Source organism: Motacilla alba, chromosome 2 (assembly GCF_015832195.1).
Source record: "Motacilla alba alba isolate MOTALB_02 chromosome 2, Motacilla_alba_V1.0_pri, whole genome shotgun sequence".
Lineage (NCBI taxonomy): Eukaryota > Metazoa > Chordata > Aves > Passeriformes > Motacillidae > Motacilla > Motacilla alba.
In genome coordinates this window covers 75,995,482-76,009,318 of record NC_052017.1, presented here as the reverse complement: position 1 = coordinate 76,009,318, position 13,837 = coordinate 75,995,482, and the positions used below count along the sequence as shown (strand labels likewise).

Genomic DNA, 13,837 nt, shown 5'->3' with positions numbered 1-13,837 from the left:
AAAACACAGAAATAAGAGCTTCAGCTTTCCTTCTCACAGACTGTGTTGCCTGCAGCATAGACAGCAGGAGAGAGCTCTCCTTTGCTTTTAGTTAGTTTTTTAGCTAGCTGAGGCAGAGAAGTTCCCTGGACTGCGGCTTTTGTTTTTTTTGGAACTGGTCAGTCCTGTTCTGCACCAAAACCCAAAAAAAACCCCACTGGGAGCTCACGCCTGTGGCCCACTGGGGCCTGGGACAGAGCATTTTCCAGTGCCGTAGGAACTGATAAGAGATTGGGTGAGACGAGCTACACCCCAAGAAAATAAATTTCTAAGTTTGTCATGTCTTCAGAACAGCACAAGGTTTAATATTATTCATTCATTTTATTCTTGTGAATACTTTGCTTGTTAAAGAAACAGTTTTTTCCACTTTTTTTCCAAGGAAATATTTTCCTGAACCAAGTGGGGGAGGGGCTGCTTGAATCTGCTTTTTAGAGGGACCCTTTTGGAGGTTTCCTCCCAAATTTGTCCTAAACCAGGACTTACGTATATTTATATTATTAAGGATTAATTGTTTTCTTGTCACAATGTTTAGACAAGGCTAAGCACATATCACAGTGAGCTGTAACAATCTCACAAGAATATTTTCAGTAATTATCATAACTAGATACAACTCAGGAGTCCATCAAGGGATACTTAATTGGTTTAAAATAATTATCTAATCATAAAGACTGTGCATAATTAATAACAAACAAAATCTGCAAATAGTCAGCTGTCTCCCATTAATCATTACTGTGCAAATCATCTGTATCATCTAGTTATGTAAAAATTGTGTGAAGAGCCTGAGGAAATAACAGAATTTTACAATGACTTCTTGTGCTAAGTACTCCTTCAGAAGCAATAAACATTGAAAAGAAATCCATGGTGATATGATGGTGGTAATGGATAGCCCCCATTCAAGAGCAGGCAGCTAGAGTAACCTAGCTCACTTTCATTCCTCTTATTGGACTCTTCCTGATTGTCCAAAAGACCGAGCCAGGATCAGTGCCAGAAGGGAAAACAGTGGCCCTTCTTTGCCTGAAATTCTGTTAAACTCTGCCTGGAACACAAAGACTCACAAGGCCAGAAAAAGCAAGAAAGAGCAAAGATGACATGAAAAATATGCTGACTTATATTTAGGGTAATAAATTGAATTTCATCCTTCTGTGGGTTTTTTTTTTAATGTTTCTCATGGCATTAGAGAAAGTAAGATCAAAAGAGGCAGATATTCCTTAGAAACATTAAAAACTACAGGAGCATAGTTTGTAGCTTATTCACTTACTTGGCTCTTCCATTTTTTCTAACTGCTGTAATTCCTCTTCTCTTCATTATACATTCTAAAAGGAGCATTACATTTTTAACCTCACTTAAAAACCAAACAAAATAACTCCCCCAAAAACTCTAGAAATCTGCTTTCTGCCCTCTAATTGAAAAGACAATAGAGTTATCATGCTTTAATAAGAACACAGATTCCTGCTAATACATTTCTAAAAATTGTTTAAAAATATAGAGTATTCTTCACATTCCTGTAGGAATATATAGCACAGACAGATTTTTTTTGTCAGTAAAGAGAGAGGGAATGTTTTAAATAATCAAAAGTAAGCTTCTTCTGAAATGCATTATTTTCCCACTCCCAATACACATTACAAATCAATATTCAGTCTGTGTGTTTTTTCCCAGCACATCCTCTGCACAGTGTTCAAACAATCTTTAATAAATCCTGCACTCTATACTTATTCACTATGGCTTTCTTTGTACATCCAGAAAGGGACACAAGACTGAAAATTACAGCAGACAGAAATATAAGGTGTGTTAGGATGAGATAAGTTATTTTCAGAAAAGTAATTTCAATTATTACTAACAATCTGTGCTGGTGTCGCTCTGTAGGCTTCAAAGAGTACTTGTAAGAGCAAAGACAATGTTTTACTCACTGTCAGCAACTGCAGTTATGCAGGAATTAGCTGATATGAACCGCCACATAGATGAAAATAGCATTTATACTGGGACTGCAAAAGAAAATGAGATGCTCTGTTACCTAAATTAGTTGAATTAAATTTTCATTGGCCTCACTGAATATTAATCACTCACACACTTTGTCTTCATATTGCACCCAAAATCTTCCCCAGTTCTTATACACACGTACCTCAAATCCCTTTCCTTTTACATATATTTAGAATTGTATATCACAGAATGACAGAGTAAGGTGGGTTGGAAGGAGCCCCCAGTCGAGTTCAACTCCTGGCCCTGCACAGCACCAGCCCCAAGAGTCACACCATGTGCCTGAGAGCATTGTCCAAATGCTTCTTGAACTCTGCCAGGCTTGGTGCTATGACTAACTTCCTTGGGCAGCCTGTTCCACTGCCCAAACACCCTCTGGGGTGAAGAAACCTCTTCTAATATCCAACCTAAACCTCCCCTGACACAACTTCAGGTACTATCACTGGTTACTAGAGTGAACACTGCAAACTGCAATGAGACGTCCCCTCAGTCTCCTCATTTCCAGGTTGAACGGACCAAGAGACCTCAGCCACTCCTCATAGGGCTTCCCCTAAAGGCCTTTCAACATCCTCATTGCCCTCCACTGGACATTCTCTAATAGTTCAATAGAAACTGCGCATGTTATTCAAAGTGATGCTGCCCCTGTGCAGAGTAGAGTTTAAGCCTAAACACAGCACATTCTAAAGGAAGAAGGAATGTTGTCAAAGAGAATACTACAGTATATATTATTGCAATTTACAATTCTAACAGTCCTTGTACATTAGAGCTTTACAGAATGTGTTAAACTCGAAGCATGAAAATGTTTTCCTAAATACAAACTTTTTTTTTTGTTTAAGTCAAAAATCTAACCCTGAAGAAGCCAACCTTCCTTTGTGGTCAAAAAAGGTTGCAATATCTGAAAAATGCACCTTGTGGTGGAGAAATGTAATGATATTTACTTTTTAAAAATTATTAACTGATAGTTCTTAGGAACTAAATGGTAGAGTTACATGCCTCAAGCATGTTAAGGCCACAGAAGGGAGGAATTTATGACAGGAAAGTGCTAATTCCAGGACTGGCAGAGGCTTGGCAGAGATCTGGCTAGCTCATCCTGTTCAAGGAAATCAGACAAAATTCCCCCCACTGACAGACTGGGAAAAGAAGCAACTGCTCATATGCATGTCACTGGTCAAACAAAGGTCCCCCCAAGTTATGGGAGAGATGGCATCTGTGACCACCAATGACCACAACAGCCCCTCAAATAGACCTCTATAGATTCATGGAACTTGGTCCATGGTGGTACTGTAAAGGTGGTACTGTTGTCCAGATGCTCAGAAGATAAATTCAATCGATCTCAGACCTAGGGGGAGGTTGACAAAGCTTGGAAAGAGGGATATGTGACTGATAATGGGTACAGAGAATGCAAAATTTAGGGAACACAAGGATATTTGGCATAACTCCCAAGATAAGAAAGAAGCTAATAAAACCAACTCAGCAACTGTGCTGAAATCAATTCCAGCTGGGTAAAAGGTAATTCCAGCAGTGAGAGATTGCAACCACTGAGTCAAGGACCACTGATCCAAGAAACCCACTTACGCAAAAGAAGAGAAAGACTGAGCATGCAGATTAATTACATAAGAAATGAGGGAATAATTTAATCAATAGAAGATAGAATAATAGTTAATAAGGAAACTATGTAACATGAAGCCAACAAGAATTACTTTCTTTGTTTGCTAAAATTCATAAGTAGTGAAAAGATTTGATAGCGGTGGACTCTGTGGACTCAGCACCTCTTTCTGCACAGAACCTATCAGCAGAAGACTGAGCTGAGTCCCCTGCCTCACCACCAAGAACCCCAAAGCGATGGAGAACACCTCTCACCTCTCTCTCCCCACCTCTCTTTTCCCCACTTCTGTGCCTCATCTCCAGCTCTCTCTCTGCTCTCTCTCTCTCTCCCACACCCTGCCACATCTTCTGCCTCTCCCTCTCCCTTTTCTAGCTCTTTCTGACTCTCTATCTCACATTTATTTTTAAAAAACCTCCATATTGTTGACTTTGGCATATGGTCTCATTTGCACCTTAATTTGAGCAGAGGCATCTCCTGCTTGTATTTTAGGATTAGTGAAAAGAAAAAATCACTCTGTCATTTTTTTTTACCTATAAGTTTGCAAATGATAATAATTAGCATCCTAGTCAGCTCCTTTATAAATGCTTATGGACCAAAATCCAAAATTGTACTCAATTATTTCTCATTATGACTCTTGAGAAAGTGGAAAAGTTTAATGGATGCCAAGCATGAAAGTTGCTATCCATTATTTCTGTGGAAGAGATGATATCCAAAAAGTAGAGCATAGGATCTGATCAACATAGAGCATGTTGATCAGAAACTATGTTATGCCTTTTTATTTTTTTAACCAACTGGAAAAGACGTTAATAGGTATATTTCTTCAAAGCTTAAATACATTTCTACTAACTACTTTTCTTCATAAGTTCATTTGCTGAATATATTTTGTAAAATCAACTGATGAGTTTTGGACTGTGCCTGGCTCTTGCAGTTTATCATCAGAAAGAAGCAAATTAGAAAATCTCTGCCTGCATTCCTTTAATGCAAACTGGTGATGCAGTCTGGGTAGGAATGAATTGTCTTCTGTCTCTCTTACATGTATCATTCAATTAAGTCTTCACTGTGTTTCTGTGGAACTTCTATGTTTTTAAAGATACATATTTATTTCTAGACATACGATTCTTCACTTCATTTGTTTTCATCTACAACAAGGTACTAGTCCCTAATGTAGCATCCTATGACACTCCTGAGACAAATTGAACTGAAAACACATATTAAAAGTGCTTCCATGTATTCACAATCACCCATTGCATTTTTTAAATGCATCTTGCTTTTTAGACCATTTACATTTCTTCAGGATAAATCAGAGCAACTGAGCTACACACTAGCTCATGGAAAGATGTCCTAAAGAATCTCAAACTATCTGAATCAATACCAAAAAGCCAAGATAGCTGTTCCCAGACCAACTCATCCTTCTGGCCTGTGGAGGTCCTTCAAACATTGGTGGTATAACATTTCTTACAACCATAACAATTCTTCTGATGGTACAAGAAACGTACACCATAAAAAGTTGTCTTCATTTCATTCATGACCCATTTGCCTTCAAACTAAAAGGAGTGAATGGTGGCCAACAGCTACTTCTCCTTTAAGTTCAAGAATTTCAAGTACTGCTGTAGTGCAGACAATGCTTTATTTTCTCATATTTTAGTGTAATCTTTTATTTAAATGTATGAATTTTTTTACTAAAAAAGCAAATATTTTTGAGAGATGGATTATTGAGTGTGTACAATCTATTTTTGGTTCACTGAATATCATATCTGTAAAACTCTGTCCTAAAATTAATAACATCAATAGAAATTTTAGCACCAACTCAGATGGAAGTTGTTTTGTTGCTTTTGCAACTAGTAATTCAAGGTCACAAATCCAAATTTCCTTATTTTCATCTAAGTAAAAGGAACAGAAAACATGGACCACAGACAAAATAGTACCAAGGATATATTGAAAACTTATATTAGGTGTTCAGGGACTCAAATAGAGAAAGAAACTTATAGATGAAAATGAGACTGCTAAGACAATATGAAAGCTTACACTGATTACTTATTACATGCTTCATTACTTAATTAATCTGCTACCTGCCTAAACATACTTTCAGAATACATAGCACATCATAATAAAAGTGATCAGGGTCTGTTTTGCTCAGTAAAAAAAAAGTATATGAAAGGAAGCCAGCTAAATCTTATTACAGCAAAGCTTGTCTCCTGCTGACATGAAAGGGAGCTGCACAGCTAAAGCTCTTCAAAGGTTTTGCAGATGTACAGCATTGTAATAGTAGTCAAAGAGATCATGAATTTGGGAATGTGTCATCTGATGAGTCCCTCCTAACTGAATGCCTTTTTTCCACCTCTCTGTGTTACACTTTAACCTACTCAAAGAGATCATGCCGGTGTCACACCACTCAAGCAGCAACATCTTTAACCATGAGTCACTCACATCAATCACTCTTGCTTTTTTAGCACACCAGAAAAGAAACCAACTGGCTTTGTTCCCTATAAGAGATTTTTCACTTTTATGCTAATGTGATAAAAGAAAATACAAAAGCAAACCGAAATTATTCAACATTTAAAAGAGTATAAAAAAACTTTATAACATTCAATGACATTGAAAAAGACACCCGTAGCATTCACATCCTTAAAATAGTCTTCTCTAATTTGGCCATACATAACTGACCTGACACAATGAACACTGTGACTATTTAGACACAGTATGAACAAAATAATGGGATATAGTAAGAAAAAAAAATATTACCTATATTAAATTTCTCAGCCTATGAGCAGGCATGTGACTGAATGTGTTCCCTTTTTTTGTACATTTGAAGATGGGGCATATGTAAGCATTTAGTGTGACCTTTTGAATGACACAGATGTGCACTCTAAATAATTCTGAACTTGTAAACTAAATTAACATGTTACAAAGCAAGAAAAAATAATTAACTTTTAAATCTATACATTCAGACTGCATTTAGAGCCTTAGAGGCTTAAAAAATCCCAAGTATCCCAAATTATTCCAGAGCAAGACTAGATGTGCAAAATTTTTGAGATAGGTCAGCTGGTTAAAAAACTTAAAATTTATTTCTGTGGTTTCTAGTACTTGAATCCTGTTTTATTTTTCACTGAGTTTAAGTCTAATTTTGCTTCCCAACATTAGGTTAGATACTACCTTCTGTGAGCGCTAACAGAATTAAACATTTGAGTTTCACCATCCTTCCTGATAATTCAACCAGTTAAATCAACATCTATTTTTGTTATGATAATTCATAAAAGAGCATTAAAATGAGGACATAATTCTCACTTCACACATAATTCTTCACTTATTTTATAAGTTAAGTGGTAATGAATGACACCGTCAGAGCTAGCAAATTCTAAAATAAATAAACTTGGTATTTGTTCCTTGTAGAGAAATGCTTTTTTATTTTTGATGCAGCCAAGTGATAAAAGAAGATTATGTTATTGGACTGACTAATTGGAAATTATTACCCTCACAAAAATTTAATTTTCTATTTCATCAAAGAGCAAATAAATGAATAAGCATTGCTGGTTTTCATGGACTGTGATTTTTTTAAAGCACAGAATATTTTGTAAATGGATTCAAATAAATAATTTTGAGACAAGTTCAAGCATTGCCACTCAGACTGAAACAATTTTTTAACTGAAAATTAAAATAACATTTATACATTCTTTGAGAAAAATCAAAATCACTTCATTTTGGTGAGAAGTGACATAAAGAATTCATTAATTCTCTAATCTCCATCAGCATAATTTTGAAAAGGTTAAGTCTGTAATCTGAGTAGAATATGTAAGTATAATTTAAATGTTAAAGCTAGCTTCCCCCTATTTTGCAGTTTTACATTTTATGTTTCTTATTACAGTTTTCCTATTTCAAATGCCTTCCCACCAACTCAATTTTCTTCTTTAGGTTTAGAAACAAAGTGAAAGTCTCAATATTAAAGTCATTATGCCCGACAACAGGAATAAGAAGACACAAGAGGATCTGCTTTAACTGAGATGCTTAGTCTTCATCTAATTGAATTAAAAATACTTAAGACTATATTGGTATGAAGAACAAAGTGTGTGATATAGTAAGAAAAATGAGACAGTTAAAAAATTAGTCAGATGGATGATAATAATATAACCTGACTGTTTAAGTTCCATTTAACTGGATTTATCTACTTTAGTAATTGATTGCCAGACACCATTCTTGAACACTTTTACCAAGCTAATGGCACAACATATTTAGATGATACAACCAATTCTTAGTTCTGCTTATGCTTCATAGTTTCGGAGTAATACAGATCACTGAACAGCATTCTGAGAGATACTGAAAAAGAAAACCAAGAAAATGTTCCTTTGTTTGTTTTTTTTTTCTAAAATATTTATAAACACTGACTTAAAAGGTTATGGACTGCAAAGGAGCATCAGACATTAGACAAAAATGTTTTAATAGAAAAGGAAATCAAAATACTGGTGAAGTAATTTTTTTTTTATTTACCTAAGACAGCACAAACACTTCTTTGGACCTGAATGAAAACTATACAAAAACACAAGATACTTACTTGATGACTAACCAAGACCTTGGAAATATGCTTTCCACCAAAAAGTCTTGCAAACCTCCACTGAAGACACCAAAATTCTGATAATTCAGTAGCTTTCACTGAAACAGAACAACAAAGTTTTAAACATGGTCAGAAAATATTGTTTTTCTTGGCATAGTACTGTAGCAAACAGAAAACAGTAGAGACATCAGACTTCCCTTTGCAGAAATACATGCAGATGTTAAGATGTTTATCCTGGCAAACCCATAGAGTCTGTATTACGGTAATGCACGGATTTCTATTCTTAAGCAGGTGTTCAAAACTGGAACTCTAATTGAAATAATTAAATGTACAGCAACGGTATTTTCAAGGTTTGTAAGTAGCTTGGGAGTAATACGCAAATTCATATCTCATGCAAAATACCAGAAAATGAGTTAATTTGAAAACCTTTTGAGTACATTCAAATTAATTACTGTCTTAGAGAAACAAAGAGGCATTGCTTCTGAAACTTCAGAAACCAATAAAAGTACTCAAACAATGCAAATAGTCTAGTCCTGATTTTGGAAAAACTTAGAGCTAAATCTATTATAGAGATTATTTTTCTTCATTTATATATTTTGCTTTCCAGGCCTCCTCAAATATGCCCTATATCGAAATAATCTCATTAAACATTTTTCTTATTTATTGTCACCTAACTAATCTCACAGTATATGATATCAATAAAAATGAAAAAATCATCCAAGAAAAAGTTAAGATATATTAAATCACCAAGAAATTATTTTGCATTGTTTCTTTAAGCACCCTATCAGAATATCCAATGATATATATGTAGATTTTCAGTTAATGTGAATCCATAAATAGAATCTAGGTATACAATATAAAAATTTAAATAAACTTATCTTTTTTTTTTTTTTTTTGCTTGATAAGCTTTAGTGTCTATGGATCTATGACACTGAAACAATCTGCTTTATATAGAAGACAAGTAAGTTTTAAAAAAGCATGTGAGACAGAGAATTACTCTCGGTACTGTAAATTCTACCAGTAAAATATGTGAAATTTCTTTACCAGGAAGCTTTGTTAGCTTTATTGAAATGCTCTGTTTGCTTTAAAATAATCATGAATCATTCAGAAGAAATAGGAAAACTACAGGCAAACCTAATCCTTGGTTTCATATACAGGTGTTTTGTTTTGCCCCCCATCGAGGTACCATTTTTCAATGCTACTGACAAACAAATTTTCAAATATACCCTAAAGTCTGTGAACAAATGTTCGTGTCAAGGTATCATCAGAAATTTCAAAAATTGCTCCACAATAATGTCACTTTTACTGCTTCTCATTTGCCTTCTGGTAATATAACTGGTGAGTATCAGAAGTCTCTAATTACCCCAGAGAAAGTATGAATAGTAACAGCTAGAAAACCAGCAGTACCTACATTGCATAGTGTAAACCATTTATAGATAAAGTGCCAACTGTCCCAGAACAAGGCTGCTGATTCTTGGTTATAACTGAAATCTGCTACCAGTGACATGGCTTAATTGCACATGGGCATGAAATTCTTTCATACAACAGAAAAAGTATCAGTTTGGAGTAGTTTTTCCTTTTAAAGTATTATAAGATTTGCAGTCCTATCTGGGTTTTTTCCACATTCTCTTCTTCAAAATTTGTAAATTTTTTCATTCCTAAATTCTGCTTTAGCCTTTTTTATCGTTTTCTGCCTTACTTTCACTGAGCTCCTCCTTAATATTTCTTTCAATATTTCACTGTGATAATTGATCTCTGCCTAGGGTTAATCTTACAGGAACTGTTTTTGATATCTTTATGAATTATAATTATGTTAAGGATGACAGCTGAGTAGTTCTTTGATCCTGATGTGTTTCCTATGAGTATTAAGGTTCTGTTGAAACACTGAGATATGTAGAATTGATCACATCATTATTAATAATATATTAAGTTCATGTGATTGCCACTGTGATTTTAGGCAAAAAATATATTGTTTATATTATTATTAATAATATTATTAACATTAATATGATTGTCCATACTAATAATCAATTGCTGTTGTCATTATTAATTAGCTTTAGAGCTTTTTTCCTCTAAGCTACAGTATTCAAAGTGAGTGGAACCCAATACATTAAGCCATCATGATGTATTTTTTTTTTTACTTTTATTAGTGTACTTTCTTAAGATCCCAAATTTGTCCAAGAGTTTTTCTTCCTGCTCTACACTATTTCTGGGAACTCATGACCAATTTTTTTTCCTCTTGATGTGATGTGTAATTAACTACCTGGTATTAGACTGCCGGTGATATGCAAGAGTCTTTTTTTTTTCTGGGTTTGCAAATGTTCTGCTCAATGGCATAATAAATAAGCCTAATATGCACTATAAAAACTGAAAACTATCACAATAGGAAAAAAAAATCTTGGTACATTGGAAATTACAAAGTTTTGGTTCAAAGGGCAAATGGACATTAGTGGTCAGCTACCAACTTATTTTAGACAAACATTCAGAGTGAAAACACATTGAAGGTGAGACTGGCTAAATATAGATGCCTAATGACATCCAAATGGGACAGTCAGATATAAAAGTGGATTCTACAGTTGACCTTTTGAAGTAGTCTTCTGGCCATGAGTAAATATCACAAGACATCTAACATGACATTAAGGCAGCTAAATCCCACTCAGCTATGCTGTGATGTTTTCAAACCAGATTTGAGATGAGTCCTGAGTATGCCAAGAGCAGTGAAATGAAATCAAATTTTAGAGGATAATTTCAGGAGGTGGAGTGTCACAGACTCTCCAGAGGAGACTAAATAATGGCAGTGAAATGCTTGAATAGAAAAACATTCTGAGACAACAGAAAAAAATTATAAAAAAAAAACAACCTGGAAGAAACAAACCCAAAACCAAAAAAAAAAAAAAAAAAACCCAAAAAAACCAAAACCAAAACACCACCACCAAAAAACAACCAAGGGACATTATTAACACAGCAAGCATGCTTTCCCAGACTAATTTCCCCTTGATTACTCAACTGAATAATATGCTGAGCCCTACTGCCTCCTGCTAGCTCTGCACTCTGTCTGCCCAAACCTGGTGAAGAATGCAAATCTCCAGCTTCAGGGTGAGATGTGCTTGCCCTTTAGAGCATGGGATACAAAAAGACTGTCTTAGATATGTCAGAGTTCGGCAGCATACACAAAACAACTGGTGACCTGAAAGGATGTATAGAAACATAGACTTTGTAACTCCTTCCTCCTCATTTGCTTTGAAGTGCTATATATTTGAAGATTCTTTTTCTTCTAGAGTTCTTATATTAAAGGGGGTATTTATCTAGAGAAGACAGCTTAATTATAGAGAATTTGTATTCCAGGATTATTTAACATTATTCTCAAAGTAAGTGAGATTAATACTGAAGAACACACAATAGATTTTTTTAGTTCTGCAAAACACCTACCAGACTTTCAAAGAAAAATGGCCTTGACTCTTACCTCTCACAAGCAAAGCAATCCTTGTTGTTTTGTAAAATTCCTCATCAAGCAACACCATATGATATGCTCAAAATTGTTAATATGCTAAGGTAATAAAAAAATATGTAGCAAATTTGTTGCACACTTCAGTCTGTAAAGTTTATTTACACTTAGTGAATTTCACATCTAACCACATAGCCAGTGCTGTCATTGCCATTAGGCAAATAACAAGCCATTATCTCTCCACAGAGCCTGTGCAGTCTCCATCCCTAGAATTTTTCAAAACCCCACTTTTTTGAGGGGCTCAGCCATCTGCTGTCAACCAGGTGATTTGAGAAACCCATTGGTCTACATGACCTCCAAATTTCATAGATATTAATACAACTGAAAGGTACACATACACCAGGCCACATATAGTCTCTCTGTCTGTATTTCTTTATAAGGGATGATAATAATAAACTGGTGAATATATTCCTTTTCCTTATTTTATGAAATTTTTGGCTGAATTCTGAATTCAATGAAACTGGATGGGCAAATTCCCATTGAATTTCATGCAGAGAACTTTTATCCTGTTTGCATTAGACAAATCACAAGTGGAAATCAGGATTTTTAGGTTTTGATCATATAAGTTCATGAGATTGCCACTGTGATTTTAAGCAAACGTTTCCATATGCACTAAGGCACGTACAGGCATGCCTAAACTGAAGCACATTGTGTACCTAAAGTTTAGTAAAGCCTTTAAAATTATCTCCTACAACATTCTCCTTCAAAAAAAAAATCTGTGAGGAATGGCCAGTACCCCAGAGTCCTGTGGAGCTTTTCAGAAGTACCTTGACAAGTTGGAGAGATGGGCAGAGAAGAACCATCTGAAGAACAAGAAAAACAATTACAGTGTCCCACACCTGAAGAAGAGTAATCCCACAGACCAGGACAGGCTGGGGTCTGACCTGCTGGAAAGCAGCTCTCTGGAGAAGGACCTGAGAGTCCTGATGAACAACAAACTGCCCATGAGTCAGCAGTGTGTCTTTACAGCCAAGAAGGCCACTGGTATCCTGGAGTGCATTAGGAATAGCATTACAGGTCAAGAGAGGTGATCCTGCATCTCTACTCAGCCCTGGTGAAGCCACTTCTGGGGTGCTGTGCCCTGTTCTGGGCTCCCCGGTACCAGTGAGGCATGGGGCTCCTGGAGCAGGTCCAGCAGAAAGCTATGAAGATGATTAAGAAATGGGAACATCTCTGTTGTGAGGAAAGGCTGAGGGTATCAGGCCTGTTCAGCTTCAAGAAGGAAAAACAGAGGGGATCACATACATGTAAGTATCTGAAGGCAGGGTGCCAAGAGAATGGATCCAAGCTCTGCTCGGTGGGGCCAAGCAATAGGGCAAGAGGCAGAAATGGTTGCACAGGAAGTTCCACTGGAATAAGAGGAAAAACTTCTATATTGTGCAGATGACTGTGCACAGGAGCAGATTGCCAGGAGAAGTGTTGGAGTCTCCCTCACTGGAGATCCTCAAGCACAGTCTGGGTGCAACCGTGTGCAATGTGCTCTTGGATCACACTGCTTGAGCAGGGAGGTTGCATCCCACAGGACCCACTGTGGTCCCTTCCAACCTGTCTCATTATGCGCTTCTGAGAAACTGGATACTTGTGGCTCAGACGGGGGCACTCATCCCTGGGTAAAAAGCTAGCTGAATGACTGGGAGCAGAGAGAGGTGGTGAATGGAGTTACATCCAGCTGGTGGTTGATCACAAGGGCTCTGTACTCGGACCAGTTCTTTACTGATGATCTGAACAAGGAGATTTAGGGCACCCTCAGTTTGTAGATGACACCAAGTTGGCAGGAGTGTTGATCTTCTTGAGAATAGGAAGGCTTTGTAGATGGATCTGGAGAAAATGGCCCAAAGTTGCACTAGGGGAGGTTTAGGTTAGATATTAGGAAAAAAAAATTGCTGAAATATTGGTCAGAACAAGCCCTGGCAGGAACAGGCTGCCAGGGAAGGTAGAATCACCATCCCAGGAAGTGTTCAAATGATGTGTGGATGTGGCATTTGGGGAGATGGTTTAATGGTGAACAAAGTAGTGCCAGATCCTAAGGGTATTTTCCAACCTTAATAACTCTATGACTCTGTGTGGATGCCTAATACAAGAGAGGCTGTTAACATGCTCAGCATTACCCTTGGGATGAACTTGGATTCAACAGCAGATGATTCAGAAGTTTTATGTTTAAATAAAG

At 36.3% G+C, this 13,837-nt stretch overlaps 1 protein-coding gene across 10 annotated transcripts in view; it reads right to left on the bottom strand.

Annotated features, from left to right (window-relative positions):
- CDH18 (cadherin 18) overlaps window positions 1–13,837 on the bottom strand; it is a 497,477-nt gene that overhangs the window by 380,024 nt on the left and 103,616 nt on the right. For 8 of the 10 annotated variants that reach the window (XM_038128610.1, XM_038128601.1, XM_038128611.1 and 5 more), the window contains exons 2-3: window positions 8,166–8,263; window positions 1,947–2,021 (exon numbers count right to left, since the gene is read on the bottom strand). The gene's annotated coding sequence lies outside the window, so the exon portion shown is untranslated. The remainder of the gene's footprint in view (window positions 1–1,946; window positions 2,022–8,165; window positions 8,264–13,837) is intronic. The other 2 variants (XM_038128598.1, XM_038128615.1) reach the window with 1 other exon arrangement.